Source organism: Moschus berezovskii, chromosome 22 (assembly GCF_049115385.1).
Source record: "Moschus berezovskii isolate FMDL1 chromosome 22, NW_MosBer_1.0, whole genome shotgun sequence".
Taxonomy (NCBI): domain Eukaryota; kingdom Metazoa; phylum Chordata; class Mammalia; order Artiodactyla; family Moschidae; genus Moschus; species Moschus berezovskii.
The window spans coordinates 15,932,526-15,960,303 of NC_142481.1; the positions used below are offsets into that span (position 1 = coordinate 15,932,526).

Sequence of the window (27,778 nt, forward strand, 5' to 3'; positions counted from 1 at the left end):
TAAGGGAACAGTCCCATTTACCATCACATCAAAAAGAATAAAATAATGTAGGAGGAAACCTACCTAAGGAGGCAAAGGACCTATACTCAGAAAACTAAGATATTGACAAAAGAACTCAAAGATGACAACAATAGATGGAGAGATATGCCATGTTCTTGGATTGAAAGAATGACTGTTATGAAAATGACTCTGCTATCCAAAGCAATCTACAGATTCAATGCAGTCCCCAACAAATTACCAAGGGCATTCTTCACAGAATTAAAAAAAATTTAACATTTTACATGGAAACACAAAAGATCCCAGATAGTGAAAGCAGTCTTAAGAATAACAGAGCTGGAGGAATCAGGCTCCTTGGTTTCAGACTATACTACAAAGTTACGATGATCAAACAGTATGCTACCGGCACAAAAACAGAAATATAGATCAATGGAACTGGATAGTAAGCCCAGAGATAAACCTGCACATCTGTGGCCACCTAGTCTATGAGAATGAAGGCAAGAATATATAGTGGAGGAAAGTTGTTGTTCAGTCATTAAGTTGTGTGTAACTCTTTGAGACCCCGTGGACTGTGGCACTCCAGGCTCCTCTGTTCTCCACTATCTCCTAGAGTTTGCTCAAATTCATGTCCATTGAGTCAGAGATGCTATCTAACCGTCTCATCCTCTGACACCCCCTTCTCCTTTTGCCCTCAATCCTTCCCAGCATCAGACAGTCTCTTCTATAAGTGGTGCTGGGAAAACTGCACAGCTACATATAAAAGAATGAAATGAGAACACTCCCTAACACCATGAGAGAGTAACAGACAAGAAGGGTAGGGGTCTCCAACCGGAGGAAATAGGCTGCAAGTGTCAGACATTTTTAATCTCTCTCTTAAGCAGCAGGAGGAAACAAACTACAGATTTTTTCCCTTCTCTATACAAATTTAAAAGGAGGTTTCTTTTAAAATTCTCTGTTGCCATGATGACACCTGGTTCCACCTGAACTTAACTTTTCTCAAACCTTGACCTAACCAAATGTGTTTTTCTTATGGAAATGTTTTTCTTAAGCTTTGTCAATGAACTATGTATTTACTCTAGACTCTATTTTTCTTCAAGTCCATTCGCCTAAGTCTCAGAACGTACTTGACAAACCAGTATGTTTTACTCATGGAAATGTTCTCTTAAGCTATGTTGATGAGACTATGTATTTGCTTGGAAACCTGCCTTTCTTCAAGATTCATGTCAATCATTTTATGGCCCTGGATGACTCACCTTGTGCCAATGTTATCTCAAAATGTATGTCGTGGGTGAGGGACCTGGTGCCACTCTCTGAGTTTTGAGACATTTCCTTTCTCTAATTAGCGGCCTGCTAGTGGCTATATACGGGAAGGCAATGGCAAGCCACTCCAGTACTCTTGCCTGGAAAATCCCATGGATGGAGGAGCCTGATAGGCTGCAGTCCATGGGGTCGCTAAGGGTCGGACACGACTGAGCGACTTCACTTTCACTTTTCACTTTCACGCATTGGAGAAGGAAATGGCAACCCACTCCAGTGTTCTTGCCTGGAGAATCCCAGGGACGGGGGAGCCTGGTGGGCTTCCATCTATGGGGTCACACAGTTGGACACAACTGAAGTGACTTAGCAGCAGCAGCAGTGGCTATGTAACTTTCTGCCAAAGACTAACAGGGGGCACTCTTTCTGCCCCTTTCTGATGTCTACATCAAAAGCTTTCTCTATCTCTTTTATACTTTAATAAAACTTTGTCACTCAAAAGCTCTGAGCCATCAAGCCTCATGACTAGCCCCGGATTGAATTCCTCTCCTCCGGAGGCCAAGAATCCCACTGTCTTTTACAGCTCAGCAACAACCTTTCATCTTGGGGGCTTGTCCAAGTAGGGTGTCCAAAGATACCTGGAGTAACAGGCAAGTTTGGCCTTGGAGTAAAAAATGAAGCAGGGCAAAGGCTAACAGTTTTGCCAAGAGAACGCACTAGTCATACAAACCAGTGCAAACACCCTTTTCCAACAATACAAGAGATAACCCTACACATTCACTTCACCAAATGGTCAATACCAAAATCAGATTGATTGCATTCTTTGCAACTGAAGATGGAGAGGCTATATCATATCAGTTCAGTTCAGTCGCTCAGTCATGTCTGACTCTTTGCAACACCATGGACTGCAGCATACCAGGCCTCCCTGTCCATCACCAACTCCCAGAGTTTACTCAAACTCATGTCCATTGAGTCAGTGGTGACATCCAACCATCTCATCCTCTGTTGTCCCCTTCTCCGCCTGCCTTCAATCTTTCCCAGCATCAGGGTCTTTGCAAATGAGTCAGCTCTTCACATCAGGTAGCCAAAGTATTGCAGTTTCAGCTTCAACATCAGTCCTTCCAATGAATATTCAGGACTGATTTCCTTTAGGATGGACTGGTTGGATCTCCTTCCTGTCCAAGGGACCCTCAAGAGTCTTCTCCAACACCACAGTTCAAAAGGATCGATTCTTTGGTACACAACTTTCTTTATACTCCAACTCTCACATCCATACATGACTACTGGAAAAACCACAGCCTTGACTAGATGGACCTTTGTTGGCAAAGTAATGTCTCTGCTTTTTTATATGCTATCTAGGTTGGTCATAACTTTCCTTCCAAGAAGTAAGTGTCTTTTAATTTCATGGCTGCAATCACCATCTGCAGTGATTTTGGAGCCCCCCAAAATAAAGTCTGCCACTGTTTCCTTATCTATTTGCCATGAAGTGATGGGACCAGATGCCATGATCTTAGTTTTCTGAATGTTGAGCTTTAAGCCAACTTTTTCACTCTCCTCTTTCACTTTCATCAAGAGGCTCTTTAGTTCCTCTTCACCTTCTGCCATAAGGATGGTATCATCTGCATATCTAAGGTTGTTGCTGTTTCTCCTGCAATCTTGATTCCAGCTTGTGCTTCTTCCAGCCCAGCATTCTGCATGATGTACTCTGCATATAAGTTAAATAAGCAGGGTGACAATATACAGCCTTGACGTACTCCTTTCCTGATTTGGAACCAGTCTGTTGTTCCGTGTCCAGTTCTAACTGTTGCTTCTTGACCTGCATACAGATTTCTCAAGAGGCAGGTTAGGTGGTCTGGCATTCCCGTCTCTTTCAGAATTGTTCACAGTTTGTTGTGAGCCACACAGGCAAAGGCTTTGGCATTGTCAATAAAGAAGTAGATGTTTTTCTGGAACTCTCTTACTTTTTCAATGGTCCAGCCAATGTTGGCAATTTGATCTCTGGTTACTCTGCCCTTTCTAAAACCACGTAAACATCTGGAAGTTCACAGTTCACTTACTGTTGAAGACTGGCTTGGAGAATTTTGAGCATTGCTTTGCTATCATGTGAGATGAGTACGATTGTGCAGTAGTTTGAACATTCTCCTGCCAAATGTTTGAATATTTGGCACTGCTTTTCTTTGGGATTGGAATGAAAACTGATCTTTTCCAGTCCTGAGGCCACTGCTGAGTTTCCCAGATTTGCTGGCATATTGAGTGCAGCACTTTCACAGAATCATCTTTTAGGATTTGAAATAGCTCAACTGGAATTCCATCACCTCCACTAGCTTTGTTCATAGTGATGCTTCCTAATGCCCACTTGACTTTGCATTCCAGGATGTTTGGCTCTAGGTGAGTGATCACCTAGAGCACTGTAGTTATCTGGGTCATGAAGATCTTTTTTGTATCATCGTTCCATGTATACTTGCCATGTCTTCTTAATATCTTCTCTTTCTGTTAGGTCCATAGCATTTCTGTCCTTTACTGTGCTCATCTTTGCATGAAATATTCCCTTGGTATCTCTAATTTTCTTGAAGAGATCTCTAGTCTTTCCCATTCTGTTGTCTTCCTCTATTTCTTTGCATTGATCTCTGAGGAAGGCTTTCTTATCTCTCCTTGCTGGTCTTTGGAACTCTGCATTCAAGTGGGTATATCTTTCCTTTTCTCCTTTGCCTTTAGCTTCTCTTCTTTTCTCAACTATTTTTAAGACCTTGTCAGACAACCATTTTGCCTTTTTGCATTTCTTTTTATTGGGGATGGTCTTGATCACTGCCTCCTGTACAGTATCATGAACTTTCATCCTAGTTCTTTATGCACTCTATCAGATCTAATCCCTTGAATCTATTTGTCACTTCCACTGTATAATTGTAAGGGATTTGATTTAAGCAAAAACAAGACCTGGAGCTGACTGTGGCTCAGATCATCAGTTTCTTATAGCAAAATTCAGTCTTAAACTGAAGTAAGTGGGGAAAATCACTAGGCCATTCAGCTCTGACCTAAATCAAATCCCTTATAATTATATACTGGAGGTGACAAATAGATTCAAGGGACTAGATCTGGTAGTTAGAGTGCCTGAAGAACTATGGACAGAGGTTCATAACACTACAGGAGGCAGTGAACAAAACCATCCAAAAAGGAAAAGAAATGCAAGAAAATTCACCCAGCTCTACTCTAATGATTTGGGCACATTTTTTGCATGTTATGTTCCAAGAGTATTTAAATACTTTTAAAAAAATCATAAAAACTTTCTCAGGCAGGGGAAGGAGAAGGTGGGACGAATTGAGAGAGTAGCATTGAAACATACACATTACCCATATGTAAAATTAGATAACCAGTGAAAATTTGCTTAGGATGGCAGGGAGCTCAACCTGGTGCTCTGTGACAACCCAAACAGGTGGGATGGGGAGGGGATGGGGTAGGGAGAGTTAAGAGGAAGGGGACATATATATACTTATGGCTGATTTGTGCTGATGTATGGAAGAAACCAACACAATATTATAAAGCAATTATCCTCCAATTTAAAAAAAAAAAACAACTGTCTCAAGAACAGTTACACAACCACCAACCCCCTCCACCCAAAGTCACAAACTGAAGCAAATGCACTCACACCAGCAGTGAAGGGTCCCTCTTCTCACGCCCTCCTACAACAGGCCAGGCTGCGCTTAGTGCCTGGGGATTCCTCTCCTTCAGTTGCCTCAGAATCTGCGCTATCTTCCCCTCCACCTGCCAGGACTTTCGGATTCTAGTACTCTGGCGGCACCCACCGCAGCCCCACCCAAGCTGGGACTGAGAACAGGACGATGCCACTCTGCCCTCTGGGGCTCTTAGTTCTAGGGCTCAGTCTCTCAGTCGAGTCCGATTCTTTGCGACCCCATGGACGCCAGGCTTCCCTGTCCATCACCAACTCCTGGAGCTGGGGCTCTTAAATACAAGTCCCAGAAGTCCCCATGGCGGAAATAAGCTTCCCTCCAGAATGCCCGTGGAGGGTCCTCTTCACAGTCTGAACTGCGGCCGAGCGGAGTGATTCTCCCCCACCTCCCCCACCCCCGGGAGTCAGCGGAGGACCCACAGGTCGTGCCTGATACCCTTGCAGGATTACGGTACCGAGGAGGGCTCGAAGAGGGCTCTGGATTGCAGGCTTTCGCGGGTCTCTAGGTGTTGGACTACATTTTCCAGAACCCTGACGGTGTTACGTCACTTCCTACCGAGTTTTCAGCGCTGTTGAGCGGCCCTGCAGCGTGGGGAGGGCGGAGTTTGAAACTACCTCGTCCGCTGGGAGCCTGCAGGACGCCGGGGAAGCTGAAGGTGAGGAGCAGTCTGAGCTGCGGTGCAGAGACCGGCCGTGTCTAACCGGCGTTAGGGCGCCTGTGTGTGTGTGTGTGTGTGTGTAACGTGATGTGCCTATGAGATTGCATGATTTTGTGTGAACACTTGCGAGAGTGATAATTGTGTCTTCAGCCATCAGTGCGATTGTGTGACGTTGCGCGAATGACCAGGTAAAGAAACTTGTCTTCAAGTCAGAGACCTGATCGCAGAATAAGAATTTTTGAGCCAGAAACAGAAACGGAGGTAGTAAGATTCCAATCTCGCCCCTCAGTAATCCACCGGGTGAACCTGTGGGGATTCTCCACTTCCACTCTTGTTCCAGGAAAGGGAGGACGTCATTGCTCAAGTCACTCACCAACCTTCTGCTGAGTGTCTTTTTCAATTCAGTAATGGGGTGCTGTTAGGGAAATTAAATGGAAGCAGCCTTGTTCAGACTTCAGAAACAAGCCTGCACACTGCCCTTACTACATGCCTGTTCCACAGTGCACCCATTGGTCCAAAGAAGCCGAGGGGCACTATAGATAAGATAGGGAGCGGGTCTTGGGATTTTTGAGCCCTTGCAGGAGATCTGACCAACCACACCCCGGGTTAACGAAATCCTTTGACTCGCTAGATAAATAAACAGCATTGTAAAAAAGATTAATTGAGTTTCAGAGCTGCAACTTGCTAGCAGACTGATGATGGTATCAGTTTTCCGTAGAAATTATAAGCAGGAACTGCAATTTTGAATTCTCACCCGTGGGTTGAACGCACCGCCCGGGACTGTTTCGAAGCTGTGACTCCTGAGTGCTGTTACAGGGGATTTCCCCGTGCTGTTTGGTTTTGGATGCTGCTGCTGCTGCTGCTAAGTCGCATCAGTCGTGTCCGACTCTGTGCGACCCCATAGACTGCAGCCTACCAGGCTCCACCGTCCCTGGGATTCTCCAGGCAAGAACCCTGGAGTGGGTGGTTCTGTATGCAAGTGGACTCCAAATAGATGATGTATATGCTGTTTCAGTTTTAACTGTTTCAGTTTTTTTTCTTTTAAGGATTGTATATTGAAAATAAGTTAGATAATTCTCTATTAAATATTGAAATCATTTGAGTGGTTTCTTTCTTTAACAAATCTTTTGATCCTGAAATGGAAATTAAAACTTTGAGCAAAACAGGAGCATGGGGGTTGGGCAAGGGGAGTAGAAGATGTTGTTTCCAACAAGTCAGTCTGGGCTGAAAGAAAGACTTGGTGTCTGAAGATTCTTTAATTCTTACCAACTTCTCTTACACAGGTGACCAGAGACCAAGGGAAGAGCAGCTGTTGGACAATCAAGCATTTTATCCAAGGAAAGTTGTTTTTGTCTTTTTTGTATCTGTGTTGCTTTCTGGAGTTTCAGGATTTATCTTTCTATATCTTGAAAATCCATAGCAAGGGTCTTTTCAGTGGTCTGGTTCTTGGGCCTCGCTATTCCAAAGAGCAATCAGGGTTGGGGGAAGGCTAGAGGAATGGACCCAGAGAAGCTGTTCCACTCCATATTTCTCCTTTTAACCTGAGGTACCCATATTCACGTGCCAAATATTTTAATACCACCTGTATGCTAAGTCCTTTTCTAAGAATTTTGAAGAAATACAATAAATCCCACAGAGTGAAACTTGAAGCCTTTCGTTTAGTATTTTCTTCTCAAGTTTGTTAAAAGATGATACTGCTGCTGCTAAATCACTTCAGTCATGTCCGACTCTGTGCAACCCCATAGATGGCAGCCCACCAGGCTTCCCCATCCCTGGGACTCTCCAGGCAAGAACACTGGAGTGGGTTGCCATTTCCTTCTCCAATGCATGAAAATGAAAAGTGAAAGTGAAGTTGCTCAGTCGTGTCCGACTCTTCTGCAACCCCATGGACTGCAGCCTACCAGGCTCCTCAGTCCATGGGATTTTCCAGGCAAGAGTACTGGAGTGGGGTGCCATTGCCTTCTCCAAGAGATGATACTATAAGTATTTAAAACATTCAAAAGAGTGTTCAGCGAAATCTCTCCTCCCAGCTCTGCCCTTTGTCAAGTAGTTTTCCCACTTCAAAGGCAAACAGTGTGACCAGTTTCTTGAGTAATTCCAGGGGGATCCTCTACATACATTAGTATATGAAGGGTTACTCTTTTTTTTATAGCTGAACTGTATTTCATACTTCTATAATTTAAAAAACTGACCCTTATTAACTTTCAAGTGTTTGTCAGTCTTTTGCTATTGTAAACAGTGATGGGATAAATATCCTTGTGTAAATGCTCATTTGATAAGTTTGTTAGTAGGATGAACACCACTTTCTGGGCCTACTTATGTGTGAACTTTAAATTTTAGAAGTTCTTGCTATCTTTTCCCTCAGAGAGGCTGTGTTATTACTTTACTAATTAATTTTTTCTGATTTTATGTTTTATTCAAGGTACTTTGCTAGTTGTTAGAAAACTTAAGAAAGTTATTAATGTGCTACTGTAGAGCTTTTCAAACCGTGGGGTTGTAACCTTATTTGTGTGTGTGTGGTAAAATCAATTCACTGATCCATGATCAGCATTTTCTTTAACTTTTTACTTTGAAAAATTCAAACTATACAAAAATAGACAAAATATTAATGAACCTCTATATACCATCCTTTGCTCATCTCCAGTAATGATTGACTCATAGCCAGTCTTGTTTAATCTATACCTCTGCCCACCTTAGGGGCTTCCCAGGTGGTTCTCATGGTAAACAACCTGCCTGCCAGTGCAGGAGATGTCAGAGACAAGGGTTCGATCTCTGGGTCGGGAAAATCCCTGGAGGAGGGACCCACTCCAGTATTCTGGCCTGAAGAATCCCTTGGATGGGGAGCCTGGCAGGCTACAGTCCATAGGTCACAAAGAGTCGGACCCAACTAAAGCAACTTAGCATGCACACAGGCTGCCCACCCCAGTGTTATTTTGAAGCAAATGCCTTCATTTTTCCAATATGTATGATTTCAGGCATAAACATTTCAGTGTATATGTGAATGATGAGTCTTTTAAAAAACTTAATCACAATACCATTATTTTCCCTTAAAGTAAACAGTACTTCTTTAATAATTAGATGTCCAGTTAGTGTTTAGACTTCCTCTCAGGACAAACATGAATGTGCTGCACTCAATATGCCAGCAAATTTGAAAAACTCAGCAGTGGCCGCAGGACTGGAAAAGGTCAGTTTTCATTCCAATCCCAAAGAAAGGAAATGCCAAAGAATGTTCAAACTATTGCGTTGTTGCACTCATCTCACATGCTAGTAAAGTAATGCTCAAAATTCTCCAAGCTAGGCTTCAACAATACATGAACCGTGAACTTCCAGATATTCAAGCTGGTTTTAGAAAAGGCAGAGGAACCAGAGATCAAAGTGCCAACATCCGCTGGATCATTGAAAAAGCAAGAGAGTTCCAGAAAAACATCTGTTTCTGCTTTATTGACTATGCCAAAGTCTTTGACTGTGTGGATCACAATAAACTGTGGAAAATTCTGAAAGAGATAGGAATACCAGACCACCTGACCTGTCCCATGAGAAATCTATATGCAGGTCAGGAAGCAACAGTTAGAACTGGACATGGAACAACAGACTGGTTCCAAATAGGAAAAGGAGTATGTCAAGGTTGTATATTGTCACCCTGCTTATTTAACTTATATGCAGAGTACATCATGCAAAATGCTAGGCTGGATGAAGCACAAGTGGAATCAAGATTGCCAGGAGAAATAGCAACAACCTCAGATATGCAGATGGCACCACCCTTATGGCAGAAAGTGAAGAAGAACTAAAGAGCCTCTTGATGAAAGTGAAAGGAGAGTGAAAAAGTTGGCTTAAAGCTCAACATTCAGAAAACTAAGATCATGGCATCTGGTCCCATCACTTCATGGGAAATAGATGGGGAAACAGTGGATACAGTGGCAGACTTTATTTTGGGGGGCTCCAAAATCACTGCAGATGGTGACTGCAGCCATAAAATTAAAAGATGCTTCCTTCTTGGAAGGAAAGTTATGACCAACTTAGACAGCATATAAAAAAGCAGAGACATTACTTTGCCAACAAAGGTCTGTCTAGTCAAGGCTGTGGTTTTTCTAGTAGTCATGTATGGATGTGAGAGTTAGTCTATAAAGAAAGCTGAGTGCCAAAGAATGGATGCTTTTGAACTGTGGTGTTGGATAAGACTCTTGAGAGTCCCTTGGACTGTGAGGAGATCCAACCAGTCCATCCTAAAGGAGATCAGTCCTGAATATTCATTAGAAGGACTGATATTGAAGCTGAAGCTCCAATACTTTGGCCACCTGTTGTGAAGAGCTGACTCATTTGCAAAGACCCTGATGCTAGGAAAAATTAAGGGCAGGAGGAGAAGGGGATGAGAGAAGATGAGATGGTTGGATGGCATCACCGACTCAATGGACATGGGTTTGGGTGGACTCTGGGAGTTGGTGATGGACAGGGAGGCCTGTCATGCTGTAGTCTATGGGGTCCCTAAGAGTCGGACATGACTGAGCGACTGAACTGAACAGTGCAAATAACTTTCTTTTTTTGCAAATAGCTTTTAAAAATTTTGAGTTTTCTTTGAATCTGGGTTCAGATAAGACCCATGTTTTGTGATTCATTTATAACTCTCCTAATAAAGTCTGCTTTAGAGACCATGGTTTCTTATTCTACTTCTTTGTCTCTCTCTACTTGCAATGTATTTGTTGAAGAAACTGGGTAATTTGTTCCATATAGTTTCCCACTGTATCATTAACATGTTTTTCTGTATTTCCTGTAGATTAGGAGGCTTAACCTAGGAGCACTAATTTGAATTTCCTGGAACGGATCAGAAAGAGAGCTCAGATTAATTTTCAACCCTTTATAATCCAAATATTGGGGAAGGTTTCCTGGGGAGCGAAGGTTTCCTGGGGAGGGAAGGTTTCCTGGGGAGGGAAAGTTAGGCTCAAATGGATCACATCCTAGGTGGGCAGATGCTTCTCCCATGGGACAGTTAACGAGTCTGAAGAGAGTATGTGCCCTCTATCTGACTTCCAGCCCTGATGAAATGACAGCAGTATTGAAAAATCCATAAAGATAAAGGGAGACATTATTATTAAAAGAGCTCATATGTGATGTCTTCATGTGTGTGGAGGGTGAGACATATTCCCCTCTAAATATAGAAAATAGTGATAAGGAAGTTTCCTAAAATTTCTTTGAATTGTGAGTCAGCCAATGGGCCTTAAATTAGGAGAGATTAAGGCTTGGGGTAAGAAAGAGACACATGTAGGGGGTCCTTTTACACACTGCCATTTAAAAGGGAGCTGTTTAAAGAGACCATTATGTCTGTCTTTTAAACCAACTGCCTGGGACCTATTGGTAAATGAAAGTTCCATTGAATGTCTTTCCCAGGGGCCTAGCATTGTGTATTATGAGAAGTGAAATGTGTGCCTTGGTCACTTGCCTTAGTAATGTCTGGAACTCTGAAGGGAATCAGGATTGTCCTAGAAGGGCATTGTACATGCAGAGATGTGTGACTTTGATTTATGTTTCAGTATCTATAAGACAAGAGATTCCCAGATTTCTTTACACTTAAAGGGAAAACTCTTAAGCAGTGGCCCAAGAGTTTGTAAAAATATGCAGATAGAACCATTTGTTGGTCAGGACATTTGTGCAAAGATGACTTCCTAAAGTTTGGCCACTTGTTCTGCCCCTTGGGTCCTGTCCTTTATGGGGAACATCCTAGCTAAGGGATGGAAAACAGCAACGTTCCACTGACCTCCATCACTTGTGATGGTGGCGGTGCTGTCCAGAAAGTCTGTGAGCTCCCATTGTTGTCTACTCGGTTAATCCCAGGCGGATTCCTAGTTAAGGACTCTGGGGGAGGGGTGACTTCCTCTAGCACCATCACATCCAGCAAGGGACTAAGGATAGGGAAGACCAGTCCCTCCTGTAGATGGAATATTCTAGAGGGCTAGAATTTGGCTACACCTATAGGATGTATCAAGGAGGCCTCAGTACTTGTGCTGAGCTTGTGAGAGTGCCGCTTCCATGATCCAAGGCATAATGGGCATCTGGGTTCAGAGATTCCCAGGTTTAGGGTCTTTGAAAGCCTTTATTTCCAAGAGATCTTAGCATCTAGCCAGCAGTTGTCACTCTAATGATGTACAGCATAGGGCCAAAGGGGGCAGTTTCTTGCATCATTAGCCTGTAGGTGGACATCATAGTTGGTCCAGACGCCTGAGAGGTTGCTGCGGCCTCTACAAAGAGGCAGTCTCTGAGGCTACTAACAAGAAGTGACTGCTGATTTTAATTTGAAGAGATTGTGGAGCCTTTTGTTGGATGAGTTCCTTTTCACGGGGGATGGTTTGTAAGTAACAGCATCAGTGAGATTAAAATTTGTCAGTAAGGAGATACCTTGCTTCCAGACCCGAATAAGACTTGACTTTATGGGCCCTGAGAGATTTCACAGCAGTTTATGGACAGTGTCTGGGATAGAGCTGTCCAGTTTTACCAATACTTTTCAGGAATTTCACCACAATGTCAGGGCTTTACATTACGCATGAGGCAATGGTCTATGACTTTTTTGGTAAGCTCTTTTGTGAGTATTTTTACATCCTTAATGAGCATGTTAAATGAATCTCCATTTATGGAGGAGGAGGTCATCCATATAATGTCATACCTGTGCTTGTGGAAGAAGGTGGATGTAGTTAAGAGTACAGTGGCAAGGCTACTGAGGTATCTGTGGGTAGCCCAGCAAAGCTATATTGTGTTAGACCTTGATAAGAGAAGTATATAAGTATACTTATACTTATATAAGTATATAAGAAGTATATAAGGGGGAAGTTTAACCAACTTCCTGTGAAGATGAATTGAAAGTTTTTAGCCATAACATCAGTGTTGAGTCAAGATAGCACTTGTGAAATATTTATCACAGGCTCATCGTACCTCATGCCACACACAAAAATTTATTCAAAATGTACCATCAACCTAAATGAAAGAGTATAAGCAGCCAAAGGGAAAAAAATACATAAATTGGACTTCCTCAAAATTAAAAACTTACCAGTTTCAAAGGAAACAAAGAGAAAATATAGCCCACAATGCATGTACACTAGGTCACTACAGTCGTATTCGACTCTTTGCAACCCTGCCAGGCTGCTCTGTTCATGGGACTCTCCAGGCAAGAATACTAGAGTGGGTTGCTATTCCCTTCTGCAGGGGATCTTCCTGACCCAGGGATCCAACCCACGTCTCTTATGTCTCCTGCATTGGCAGGCAGGTTCTTTACCATTAGTGCCACCTGGGAAGCCCCAGGTGTATAGCCTACAAAGTAGGATCCAAAGTTTGAAAATTACATGTTCAAGAAGGAATTGGATTTTTTAGAGTGTGTGAGGAATTATTACAACTCAACAATAAAAAGACAAATATCCAGTTTGTTTTTTTTCTTTGGCCAAGTCATGTGGCGTGCCTGATCTTGGCTCCCCCACCAGGGATTGAATCTGTTCCTCCTATGGTGGAAGCACAAAGTCTTAACCACTGCATCACTAGGAAAGTCCCCAGGCAGTTTTCTGTTAAAGGATGTTCCCTGCTTCCACACCCTAGGGCCTGGGTTTCAGTCCCTAGTTGGGGACCTAAGATCCTACAAGCCGCATGACCAAAATAAATAAATACAATTAAAAATAAAGATCAAGATGGAGGGGATATATGTATACTTATGGTTGACTCACATTGTTATATGGCAGAAACCAACACAACATTGTAAAGCAATTATCCTCCAGTTAAAAATGAATTAAAGAAATAAAATTAAAAACAAAAGGCTGCTTCCTTGGTTACTGGATGAGTCTAGTGTGACTTCATGTGGCCTGGATGAAACTTTGGACTCAAAATAACTTCTTGCACCTGGAACATGAGAACAAGTCAGGGAGTCACTCTGTGGTATGTAGTGTGTTGGACCTGGGGAAAAAACACTGATCTTAGTTGTATGAAGTGTTTGTTCAGGGATTTGGCCTATATGGACATAGTCCACTTCTAGGCCTGAGGGCCCCATCAGTATCCTTGAAGCAGTCATGACTTGAGTACATTTTGGATCAGAGCCCCCTAGTCTGAAAAGGTGAGCCACTCAGGACAGGTCAGAGAACCCTAACAACATCATAGGAATTGGGTACTGCTTTGCTGCTGCTGCTGCTGCTGCTAAGTCACTTCAGTCATGTCTGACTCTGTGTGACCCCACAGATGGAAGCCCACCAGGCTGCCCTGTCCCTGGGATTCTCCAGGCAAGAACACTAGAATGGGTTGCCATTTCCTTCTCCAATGTGTGAAAGTGAAAAGTGAAAGTGAAGTCGCTCAGTCATGTCCGACCCTTAGCGACCCCACGGACTGCAGCCTACCAGGCTCCTCCATCCATGGGATTTTCTAGGCAAGAGTACTGGAGTAGCTTGCCATTGCCTTCTCCGGGGTACTGCTTTAGCATAAATTAATTCTATATCTGTGTTTTTTGGTATTGAGGAAGGCATTTGATTTTTTAGATTTCTGCAAATCTCAGTATGTGTATTGGGGCATGGAAGGGACCAGGTGCCATGAAAAGGGAAGGAAATATTTAACTTAGTCATTTAGAAGCAAGCCTGTTCTCATGGTTCCTTTTACTTCCTTGACTCTCTCTTCTCAGGACTCTGCACTTTTCCATAAGAAGAAGCCAGAGGAGGACTAATAATTTGCCTTTCTAAGCCATGCCCCATGTGAGTTGATGTTTTTTCTTCCCTTCATCAAATAGTCTTGTTTTCTAGGATGTGAATGCTCAATATTCTTACCTCCAGATTTTCTGCCTTACTAAGCCCTGGCCCTCTCTTCTGTAGCCATATTTGGGATCCATTCTGCAAATCAGGAAACATATTAAGGAAAGAGTAGAACCTCTCCTGTCATTGTGGTTTGATGAGATGGGACTACATATGCAAAATTCAGTCTTTGTCATTGACTCTCTTTTCTGGATGATTAGAGTAGAAATTACTGTTTATCTCAGAATGTGGTGAGATCTTTGGTCTATAAGGCTTTTAAGATTGAAATATGATCAAATGCAGGACTGAGAACAAAGAGTATCATGTTGGTGAATATCTCAGAGGTGAATACCAGTGACAAGGTCCATTTTGAATCTGAATAACATGTGTAAGTCAAGGACCATGTCTATGTGAGTTTAGGTCATCTTTCATTGGCTTTCTGTTGCTCAGAATAAGCTATGTGTACAGTGAGCAATGATGAGTGGTAACAGAGCCAGAGAATTAGGTAGTTGAGAATTTTAGAAACGGAGCTGACATTAGAGAAGGAATACAAACTAAATACCAAAAAATAAGAAAATGATTGTAGGGAATTCCCTGGTGGTCCAGTGGTTAGAACTCTGCACTTTCACTGCCGAGGGCTGGGGTTCAGTCTCTGGTAGGGCACTAAGATCCCATTAGCTGTACATTGCATGGGGTGAGAGGAGGGAAAGGAAGGAAAAGAAAATGATTACAGGGCTTCCATTGTAGTCCAGTGGTTGGGAAGCCACCTTGCAATACAGGGAATACAGTTTCAAGCCCTGGTCTGGGAAGATCCCACATACCACGGGGCAATTAAGCCCATGCATCACAGCTTCTAAGCCTAATCTCTGGAACCCGTGAGCCGCAACTACTGAGCCCATGTTTGGGAACTACTGAAGCCCACCTGACTAGAGCCTGTACTCCACAACAAGAGAAGCCACCACAATGAGAACCCCACACACCACAAGGAAGAGTAGCTCCCATTCTCCACAACTAGAGAAAGCCTGAGTGCAGCAACAAAAGTCCAGTGTAGCCAAAAAAAGGACAGAAAATGGTTACAATCATAATATGATATATAAAAGACTCTGATGCTGGGAAGGATTGGGGTTGGGAGGAGAAGGGGATGACAGAAAATGAGATGGCTGGATGGCATCACCGACTCGATGGACATGAGTTTGAGTGAACCCTGGGAGTTGGTGATGGACAGGGAGGCCTGGCGTGCTGTGATTCATGGGGTCGCAAAGAGTCGGACATAACTGAGTGACTGAACTGAACTGATACCTTATAAAAATGATGTCTATGAAAGGATTTGCCAGGATAAGGGAGAAAATTATTGCTAACTTATTCTGAGACTTAAGTTGGAAATAAACCCTTAAATTATATAGAAATCTTATTTTCTAGGATAAATATTTTTAAAGATATTTGGAATGGGCCCATCAGGTTTGTTTTCTTTTCTCCTCCTTCCTTATTTCTTCCATCCTCTCCTTCTTCCTTCACTTCCATCCTTTCTTTTACTTATTTTCAGTTCTTTAAAGGGAAGAGGGGAGGAAGGAACTTGCAACTTATTTGAGAATTTGCATTTGTTATGTGCTTACACAGGCTTTTCAGGTAGTGCTTGTGGTAAAGAACCCGCCTAACAAATGCAGGAGACATAAGAGATGCAGGTTCGAGCCCTGGGTTGGGAAAACCCCCTGGAGGAGAGCATGGCAACCCACTCCAGTACTCTTGCCTGGAGAATCCCATGGACAGAGGAGCCCAGTGGGCTACAGTACATAGGGTTGTAGTGAGTTGGATATGACTGAAGCGACTGAGCACTCATGCATGGGCTTGCACAGAGTATTTCATTTAATCAGAGAACTCTACTCACCTGACTTTTGTTCATTCCTGTAACTGTTCATGAGAAGCTATAACAGAGTAATAGAAATGTTTAGAAACTATGTAGGTGCTATACATTTATCACATAATTTCCTTTCCATTCAGTTCAGTTCAGATCAGTCGCTCAGTCATGTCCGACTCTTTGCAATCCCATGAATCACAGCACGCCAGGCCTCCCTGTCCATCACCAACTCCTGGAGTTCACTCAAACTCATGTCCATCGAGTCGGTGATGCTATCCAGCCATCTCATTCTCTGTCATCCCCTTCTCCTCCCAACCCCAATCCTTCCCAGCATCAGTCTTTTCCAGTGAGTCAACTCGTCGCGTGAGGTAGCCAAAGTATTGGAGTTTCAGCTTTAGCATCAGTCCTTCCAATGAACACCCAGGATTGATCTCCTGTAGAATGGACTGGTTGGATCTCCTTGCAGTCCAAGGAACTCTCAAGAGTCTTCTCCAGCACCACAGTTCAAAAGCATCAGTTCTTCGGTGATCAGCTTTCTTCACAGTCCAACTCTCGCATCCATACGTGACCACTGGAAAAACCATAGCCTTGACTAGATGGACCTTTGTTGGCAAAGTAATGTCTCTGCTTTTTAATATACTATCTAGGTTGGTCATCACTTTCCTTCCAAGGAGTAAGTGTCTTTTAATTTCATGGCTGCAATCAGCATCCGCAGTATTTTGGAGCCCAAAAAAATAAAGTCTGACACTGTTTCCACTGTTTCCCCATCTATTTCCCATGAAGTGATGGGACCAGATGCCATGATCTTTGTTTTCTGAACGTTGAGCTTCAAGTCTTTTCACTCTCCTCTTTCACTTTCATCAAGAGGCTTTTGAGTTCCTCTTCACTTTCTGCCATAAGGGTGGTGTCATCTGCATAACTGAGGTTATTGATATTTCTCCCGGCAGTCTTGATTCCAGCTTGTGCTTCTTCCAGCCCAGCGTTCCTCATGATGTACTCTGCATATAAGTTAAATAAGCAAGGTGACAATATACAACCTTGACGTACTCCTTTTCCTATTTGGAACCAGTCCGTTGTTCCATGTACAGTTCTGACTGTTGCTTCCTGACCTGCATACAGGTTTCTCAAGAGGCAGGTCAGGTGGTCTGGTATTCCCATCTCTTTCAGAATGTTCCACGGTTTATTGTGATCGACACAGTCAAAGGCTTTGGCATAGTCAATGAAGCAGAAATAGATGGTTTTCTGGAACTCTCTTGCTTTCTCCATGATTCAGCAGATGTTGGCAATTTGATCTCTGGTGCCTCTGCCTTTTCTAAAACCTGCTTGAACATCTGGGAGTTCACAGTTCACATATTGCTGAAGCCTGGCTTGGAGAATTTTGAGCATGAATTTACTAGCATGTGAGATGAGTGCAATTGTGCGGTAGTTTGAGCATTCTTTGGCATTGCCTTTCTTTGGGATTGGAATGAAGACTGATCTTTTCCAGTCCTGTGGCCACTGCTGAGTTTTCCAAATTTGCTGGCCTATTGAGTGCAGCACTTTCACAGCATCATCTTTCAAGATTTGAAATAGCTCTACTGGAATTCCATCACCTCTGCTAGCTTTGTTCGTAGTGATGCTTTCTAAGGCCCACTTGACTTCACATTCCAAGATGTCTGGCTCTAGGTCAGTGATCACGTTATCGTGATTATCTTGGTCGTGAAGATCTTTTTTGTACAGTTCTTCTGTGTATTCTTGCCACCTCTTCTTAATATCTTCTGCTTCTGTTAGGTCCATACCATTTCTGTCCTTTATCGAGCCCATCTTTGCATGAAATGTTCCCTTGGAATCTCTCATTTTCTTGAAGAGATCTCTTGTTTTTCCTATTCTGTTGTTTTCCTCTATTTCTTTGCTTTGATCACTGAGGAAGGCTTTCTAATCTCTCCTTGCTATTCTTTGGAACTCTGCATTCAGATGCTTATATCTTTCCTTTTCTCCTTTGCTTTTCGCTTCTCTTCTATTCACAGCTATTTGTAAGGCCTCCTCAGACAGCCATTTTACTTTTTTGCATTTCTTTTCCATGGGGATGGTCTTGGTCCCTGTCTCCTGTACAATGTCATGAACCTCCGTCCATAGTTCATCAGGCACTCTATCTGTCAGATCTAGTCCCTTAAATCTATTTCTCACTTCCACTGTATAATCATAAGGGATTTGATTTAGGTCACATCTGAATGGTCTAGTGGTTTTCCCTACTTTCTTCAATTTAAGTCTGAATTTGGCAATAAGGAGTTCATGATCTGAGCCACAGTCAGCTCCTGGTCTTGTTTTTGCTAACTGTATACAGCTTCTCCATCTTTGGCTGCAAAGAATATAATCAATCTGATTTCGGTGTTGACCATCTGGTGATGTCCATGTGTAGAGTCTTCTCTTATGTTGTTGGAAGAGGGTGTTTGCTATGACCAGTGCATACTCTTGGCAAGACTCTATTAGCCTTTGCCCTGCTTCATTCCGTGCTCCAAGGCCAAATTTGCCTGTTACTCCAGGTGTTTCTTGACTTCCTACTTTTGCATTCCAGTTCCCTGTAATGAAAAGGACATCTTTTTTGGGTGTTAGTTCTACTTAACCCTATTGCAAACTTTTTTTGGCCACTTTATGTAATACTTTCCTTCTCTTATTACTTCTAGAAAACATTTTTTTGTTTTACCATTAACATTGGGTTTGTCATCTCAGAGGTTAGTGTTGTTCAAGGATGTGGCCACAGACTTCTCACAAAAGGAATGGGGATGCCTGGACTTGGAACAGAAGGATCTGTACAGAGATGTGATCCTGGAGAACTACAACAACCTGGTCTCATTGGGTAAGCTTGTCTGCTCCTAATAATTCAACCTGTCTTTGTGAAATTTAGAGAAGTTTCCGAGTGCCTAGCTGAGTTTCAGACCTCTAGTCCCAAATAAATTTTTTGTGCTTTATAGACTTAGAAATGGACAGCTCCACTGGGCACCTGTATCTCCTGTATTCTTCATAGATCCTTCATCTTAATCTTTCTATAATTGACCTTGTTACTTGCTGAACAACGTGCTCCATTTTAAGCAGAGTGTAACCATATCCATTTCCACTTATAAACAGGAGTTTCCATTTCTAAGTCAGGCGGGCTCTGCTTATTAAGGAGCAAGGGAAAGAGCCTTGGAAAGTTGTACAGGATATGACAAGAGATCTGAGCCCAGGTGAGTAGCTGATGATCAGGCAAAGGGAGGCCATTGTTAAAATTGCTTAATTTTAACTTTTTGGGCCAGTTGCTTAATTGGCCACATCTTCGAGTTATTAGGTTGGAAGTCCTCAAAGACCCAACTAATGCCTTTTTCTCCTAGGCCTGTGGGGTAAAAGTCCTGAGCCCTGGAGGACCAAACTGTTTACCTAAGGAATACCCTAAGGTAATTTTAGGCTCACAGAAAAACTGAACAAAGCCCGAGAGTTACCACATGCCCCCTTCCCAGTTTTGCTCCATTTACCACTTTCCTGATTTTCTTTCATTTTCTTCTGTATTTTCAAACAGGAGATTGCCTTCCTTTTCCAATGGTAATCATTTTACTATTTTATATTTCTGATCCAGTGACACCTGTATAAGAGTCTATCCAGTAAATATTTTTAAATGCCCTCTGTGTTCTAAATATTGAGAATTTAACAATAAACAAAATAATTCTCTATCCCCATTGATATAGCAGAAGAAATATAATAGGAGCAAATAAAAACATACGAAGAATGCAGATTTTTATGAAGCGAAACAAAAAGCAGAGAAAATCATAAAGTAATGGGGTGGTTGTTCTTTTATAGAGAGTGGTTAAGGATGACTCTCTGAGGTGCTCACATTTGAGGGGAGATATGAGTAAAGTAAGCCATGCAAATTCTAGGATAACAACAGTCTTTTATTTTGTTTAGTTTTCTGGGTTTTGTTTGTTTTCTGGCCATACCTTGAGACTTGTGGGATCTTGGTTCCCCAAGATCTGAAAACAGGCCCCTGGCAGTGAAAGTGCAGAGTCCTAACCTCTGGACTGCCATGGAATTCCCAAGAAAACTAGTTTAAGGCAGAGAGACTAGCAATAGTAGAGGAAGTCAGAGGTAGGAATGAGTTTGATGCTTTTGAGGATCAACAGATAAACAAGTGTGGCTAAGGTGAGTTAGGGAGAACAGAAATAAAGTAATATATCAATATAGATTCATCAGTTTAACCAATACAAAATATTAAGTTATTAGTAATAAGGGAACCTGGAGGGGCAAAGAAAGGGGGTATGTGGGAACTCTCTGGGTTTTGTTCGGTTTTTCTGTAAGCCTAAAACTACTCTAAGAAATAAAGTCTTAATTTAAAAACAAAAGATAAACTATAGCATGAGTTCATACCAATTCAATTCTAATCTAAATTATAGGCTTTTTATTTAACCCTTTTTAAAATCTTACAGCTACATCTATTTTCTTTTCATGCCAAGAGTCCCAGTTATCATGGACACTAAGAATAGTGGGATTAGAATATCACATGATTACCTACTCTATCCCACATTATACAGGAATCCTCTAAAATAAGATCTACATTACATAATCCTCTAAATAAGATCTACAGTAATAATATGATTATCCAAAACAATTTGAGATAATTGTTTTGCCCGTTTTCTATTCCCTTCATAGGGTATATCTCACAGTCAAATTGCTATGTTTGAAAGCTTTGTGAAGTAATTTCCTTGTATGGTTATGCTGCTGGTGCTGCTTCTAAGTCACTTCAGTCATGTCTGACTCTGTGCGACCCCATAGACGGCAGCCCGCCAGGCTCCCCTGTCCCTGGGATTCTCTAGGCAAGAACACTGGAGTGGGTTGCCATTTCCTTCTCCAATGTGTGAAACTGAAAAGTGATGGTTATGCTACCAATTGTAAATATGGGTTTTATTTTTTGTTGCTGTTTTCAATTTTTAAGCTATGCTTTCTTGTAATTTAATTTTTTTTTATAATTATGCAATATAATTATGCACTACCAAAGTCAAATGTCCAAAACAGATTATATTCAAAGAAATCTGACTTCTTTCCCTGGCTTCTTGACATTTCCCATCCTGTAACTATGGGGTTTACTCCTCCCCCCTTTTTAAAATAAGCAAATGTGTAGTTTACATTTATACTTCTTCCACTTTCTCTCCTTCCTAAGATAAAAAGACCATAGCTAAAAAAACACAAAGCACATAACTATACATACTTTTGTTGACATTTCTTTTACAACTAACAGTGTATTTGAATTGGCGCTCCATATTAATATGAAGAAATATTCCTTTTTAACTGCTTCTTAGTATTCCATGATGTGGCTATACCATGAATTATTTCAACCAGCCACCTAGTGATGGACAATTGGGCTATTTTACTCTTTTTCTGTAACAAATTATGCTTCAATAAAGACTTTATGCATCAGAGTTCTTTTGTTAGTGCAATTAAAAAATTTTTTTTAAATTATTTTTTTGTTTTTTTGGCCATGCTATGCAGCATGCAGGATCTTGGTCCCCTGACCAGGGTTTGAACCTGTGCCCCCTGCAGCAAAAGCACAGTCATAATCACTGGACTGCCAAAGAAGTCCAGATAGTACAATTTTGAGATAGATTTAACATAAGTATAGATATCTTTACTTATCTATTTTTTCCCAGCTTGTCATTTTACTTTCCTTAATGTGTTTTTGACATGCTAACCTTTCTTTTTTAACTCTAATGTTGTCTTTTTTTTTTTTATCAAGTTATGGTTTGGAAAAATTTCCCCATTCCTCAGTTATAGAAAAGTCTCCTAAGTTTTATTCTAGTTGTTTGTATGTTTTCATTTTTGTAAGGATATCTGTTCTATTTGGAATATACCTACATAATGTCTAAGGTACTGATGCAGTTTCAACTTTTTTTTTTTAATGTTTATCCTTATGCTGTGTTGTGGGCTTTTTTTTTGTCGTTTTTGTTTTAAGGGAGAAGGAAAGTTTAATTCTTTGCAGCAAGTAAGAACCCTGGGCTTCCCAGGTAGCACCGTGGTCAGGAATCTGCCTGCCAGTGCAGGAGATGCAAGAGACACAGGGTTCAGTGCCTGGGTTGGGAAGATTCCTTGGAGTAGGATATGGCAGCCCACTCCAGTGTTCTTGCCTGAAAAATTCTGTGGACAGAGGAGCTTGGTGGGCTACAGTCTATGGGGCTGTAAATAGTCAGAAATGATTGAGCATGCACAAGGAGAACCCTGGGGATCTTTCTCAGATCAGTGTCGCCTATGTTTATCCTTATGTTTATTGCTTTCATTTATTAAGAAAGAGTCCATCTTTTCCCAACTGATTTTAGCTGCTACCTTTATTGTAGGCTAAATTTACACTTATAATTGTGTCTATTTCTGGATTTTTCTTGTCTATTCCATTGGTTCCATTGACATTTTATGATACTCAGTTTGAGTCTGCTATTTATAACCATAAAAATTTCATTTTTCCAGGAATCTGAAAATAACATTTGTTTACTTGTTATCTTATAGACTGGGAATCCAAGTGTGAAATCAAGAAGCTACCATCAAAAAGAGAAATTTATGAACTAGAAGCACCTCAGTGGGAAATAATAGAACAACTTACAAGCCATAAGTATGAGTGTAAAAGTTTTCAAAATGATAGGGAATGTGGAGACCAATTTGAAAGCCAACTAGGAAATAAAGAGGTTTCTAGACAACTAGCAATCTATGAAGAAATGCCTAACTTTAGTCAGACTGCATCACTTACATTACAACAGAGAATTCATTCATCTGAAAAATTCTATGAATGTAAAGCGTGCAGAAAGTATTTTATCCTTGGCTTTCAACAGACTGAACATCAGAAAAATCATTCTGATGAAAAATTCTATGAATGTAAAGAATGTGGAATGTCCTTTTATTAAGGACTCACAACTTACCATCAGAGAGTTCATGTTTCTAAGAAACTATGAAATTAAGGAATGTGGAAAAGCCTTCATTTGTGCTTCGCAACTTACTTATCATCAAAGAATTCATACTGGAGAGAAACTTTATGAATGTAAAGAGTGTGGAAAAACCTTTATTTGTGCCTCGCAGCTTATTTATCATCAAAGAAATCTCACTGGTGAAAGACCCTATGAATGTAATGAATGTGGGAAGGCCTTCTTTTGTGGCTCGCAACTTACTTAGCATCAGACAGTTCATACTGGTGAGAAAGGAATGTGGAAAAGCCTTTAATCGTCACTCCCTCTTTACTCGACATCAAAAAACTCACATTGGTGAAAAACCCTTTGAATGTAAAGAAGGTGGAAAGACTTTTATTTGTGACTCAGAACTTACTCAACATGAGAGAATTCACACTGGTAAGAAACCCTATGAGTGTAAGGAATGTGGAAAGTCCTTTATTCGTGGTTCACAGCTTACTCACCATCAGAGAATTCATACTGGTGAAAAGCCGTATGTATGTAAAGAATGTAGAATGGCCTTTACACAGAGTTCACATCTTTCTCAACATCAGAGACGTCACACTGGTGAGAAACCCTACGTATGTGATGAATGTGGAAAGTCCTTTATTCATGGCTTTCAACTTATCAGACATCAGAGAATTCATACTGGTGAGAAACCCTATGTATGTAATGAATGTGGAAAAGTCTTTTGTTATGGTTCACAGCTTTCTCCACATTATAGATTTCATACTGGTGAAAAGCCTTATAAAGGTAAAGATTGTAAGATGTTCTTTATCCTTGGCTCACAACTTACTGAATATTAAAGGATCCATACAGGTAAAAAACCACATGAATGTAAGCAGTGTGGAAAATTCTTTAACTGTGGCTCAGCTTATTCAACATCAGAGGACTCATACTGGTGAGAAACCGTATGAATGTGAAGAATGTGGGAAATCATTTATTTGTGGTTCACACCTGAATATCAAAGAACTCACACTGGTGAAAAACCCTTTGAATGTAAGGAATGTGGGAAAGCCTTTATTCGTAGCTCATATCTTACTCAGCATCAGAGAATTCATACTGGTGAAAAGCTGTATGTATGTAAAGAATGTGGAAAGGCCTTTGCTTATGGCTCACAACTGTCTCGACATCAGAAAATTCATACAGGTGAGAATCCCTAGGAATGTAAGCAGTGTGGGAAGATCTTTATTTTGTGCCTCAACTTAAGCTACATCAGATTTTCATACTGGGAACCATATGAATGTAAGAAATGTGGTAAGACTTTTGTTTATAGCTCACAGCTAACTTACTATCAGAGAGTTCATACTGGTGAGAAACATACAAATGTAACTAATGTGGGAAGGCCTTTAATTGTGATCACAACTTAACATCAGAGAATTCATTCTGGTGGGAAGCCTTATAAATGTAATGCATATTGTAAGGACTTTAGATGGCATTCACACCTTACTCAACATCAGAAACCTCATAATGGAGAAAGAGTGAAAAATTAACTTAGTAAATCCTTTCCATGTTTATCCATAACATTTGACTTTGGAATATCAGAAAATTCAAATTATGAATATGAGTATCCTTTTTTATTTAAACTCATGATTAACTCACCTTCAGAGAATTCATAGTTTAAAAAGGCTAGATTAATATAAGTGCAGCATTACTTTCCATCATATTTCAATCTTTGCTAGACAGTGATTCATATGAGAGCTCAACCCTAAAAGGCAGGGTTCTCTTGTTCAGCATCATTTGAGCACTACCATTTACTGTCTGGGTGTTTCTTTGGGAAAGTTACTTAACCCCTGTTTGTTTTAGTTTCCTCCTTAATAATACATTGATATATCAGATTTCATCATGGTTTTCTGCAGTTTAAAGGAGTAAATACATATAAAGCCTATAGAATTGTGTACTACATAGTTAATGCTTAGTAAATGTTACCTTTTATTGTAAAGATTACTTTTATTTTGTGTTTTAATCATATTACAGAATTCAAAAGAGAAAGAGACTTTACAAATACAGTGAGAGTGAAGTGTTATTCAGTCGTGTCTGACTCTTTGCAACCAACCCCATGGACGATAGCTTTTCAGGCTCCTCTGTCCATGGAATTCTCCAGGTGTGAATACTGGAGTGGGTTGCCATTCCCTTCTCTGGGGGATCTTCCCAACCCCAGGGATCAAACCCAGATCTCCCGCATTGCAGGCAGATTCTTTACCATCAGGGCCACCAGAGACAAATACAGTACACAAGGTAAATCTTTCATCACTTTTACTAAGTGTCAGATAAATCATTTTGGAACAAAACAGTCTAGTATAATTAATGTGCAATTATACTTTGTTCTGAATCAAAATTCTTACTAAAAGGGAACCCTAAAGGGAGAAAAATATTTTGCTTTTAAAAATAAAACTGCTTTTGAACATTTTTATATAAGTTTTTGCATGAACATAAATTTCCTTTTCTCTGGTATAAACATTTAAGAGAGTAGTTTTAAATGAATGCTTCTCTTACAAGAAATGGACAAATCATTTTCCAAAGTGGCTTTTCCATTTTATATTTCCACCAGGAACATGAGTGACCCAGTTTTTCTCTGTAGCTCTACCAGCATTTGACTTTTTCACCACTTTTTATCTTAGTCATTCTGATAGGTGTGTAGTGATAATCTCTTTGTGGCTGTAATTTCCATTTCTCTGGTGGCTCATGATGATGTGCTTTTTTGCCATCTCTACTCATTGTGGTGATATGACTTTGTCTTTTGCTCCTTCATTTTTTAGTTGAATAGTTTTTAAAAAAACTGTTGGGATTGTGAGCATGCTTTATTTATTCTAGATGATACTAGTCCTTTGTTGGATATGTAGTTTGCAAAAATTTTCCCAGTGTATACCTTATCTTTTCATCCTTTTAGCAAGGTCGTTTGAAGAGCAAAAGTTTTTAATTTTTCTAAGGTCTGGCTTATTACTTTTTACTTTTAGGGATCTTGGTTTTTGTGTCAAATCTAAGGACTCCTTGTCTAGCTCCAGATCTCAGAGATCTTCTTTTATGTTTTCCTAAAGTTTTCATGGTTTATGTTTTGTAGTTAAGTGATCCATTTTGAGTTAATATTTGCATATATTATAAACTTTAGCTTCATGTTCTTGTTTGTTTTGGCTTATGGGTGTCCAGTTGTGTAGTGGGAATTCCTAATAATGTACTTTCACAGCCTTGAGAAATTTGAGAAATCACAACCTTGAGAAATCACAGAAAAAGCACCTGGAAACACAGCATATATTAAGAAACTGTGTTAATGATTATCTTTCCTGGTTTTCTTAAGAATAATTGCCTTGTTACAAATCCAAGGTCAGACCCAGAAGGGAGTATGACCGGGATCATGAAAACATGGACCTTGGAACACTTTGTTGGCATCAGGCATGATTGCTGCCTAAGCACTTGCCAATTGTTCCCAAGACTAGCCCAGAAGGGAATTCAGTTCAGTTTAGTTCAGTTCAGTCACTCAGTCATGTCCGACTCTTTGCGACCCCATGAATCACAGCATACCAGGCCTTCCTGTCCATCACCAACTCCCGGAGTTCACTCAAACTCATGTCCATCAAGTCGGTGATGCCATCCAGCCATCTCATTCTCTGTCGTCCCCTTCTCCTCCCGCCCCCAATCCTTCCCAGCATCAGAGTCTTTTCCAGTGAGTCAACTCGTTGCATGAGGTGGCCAAAGTATTGGAGTTTCAGCTTTAGCATCATGGCCTGGGGTAAAAACAAGATCTGGACTATGTCACTGTAGTCCATGACATTTAGGAGTATGTGATTAACACAGTGTGTGTCTTGAGAAAGATAAGATCTGAGAAAGTCTTTTAGTCTGCAATTAGGAATAAAACTGGACTCAGAGTGGACTCTGCACCTCAGTGCAATAGACGCTGCAGGTCCCCTGACCCCTTGCACCAGATTTCGTGTTCTGTCTTCATTCTCATCACTCACTCCGGGACCATTAGGGCAACAATTGGCACCCAACATGGGGCTGGAGTGAAAGACTGCTTCCAGAGAAACAAATTACAGTGATGCAGAACCTGGGATGGTTGAGAGGCCTCTGCAAATCCCCACTGGTAAGTCCTTCAGGCATTTAATCAGGGTTAAAATGGGAAATGTTGAGAGTGCAGAACACTGTCACCCGTATATTTATTTATTAAGACAGCTCTTGAAAGCGGAAGGAGCTTCTATTAGTGAAGGGTGATTATTAGAATTGTTGCAAGCAGTGGATAAATGTTGCTGCTGGTTCCCATCAATAGGGACCTTAGATTTGAAAGTCTGGGAAAAGGTTGGAGCCAAGTTAAAGAACATGCAAAAGGAACTCCGCTCCCTGTTTCTATTTGGAGTATGTGGGTGTTAATTAATGGAACCTTTGCAGACTTCTGATTCTTTTGATGAAGGTGATGATGACTCTTGAAAAACCTTAAAGTCCAGAATATGTGGAGCCTGAGGGAAATGCCAAGTCATCTGCAAAACCTTGCTCCCTCGGCTCCCGAGGAGGATGATGAGGGATTTTTTTCCTCCGCCTCCTTCCCCTTGTCCTCCACCACCCACCTGCTTTTGCAGGGAACATCTTCAGTCCAGAGTCTATGCCCACTCCTCATCTTTCATCCATACAGAAAGGAATTTTGCCAGCACAACGGGAAGGAGATTTGA

General features: G+C 41.1%; 1 pseudogene across 1 annotated transcript; it reads left to right on the forward strand.

Moving 5' to 3' along the window:
- The first annotated feature begins 5,486 nt into the window (after positions 1-5,486).
- Positions 5,487-27,778, forward strand: LOC129547321 (uncharacterized; annotated as a pseudogene). Its single transcript, XR_016035972.1, has 7 exons — positions 5,487-5,592; positions 6,879-14,300; positions 18,901-19,031; positions 19,300-19,394; positions 22,690-23,347; positions 23,418-24,287; positions 24,437-27,778. The product of XR_016035972.1 is annotated as an uncharacterized LOC129547321 (transcript).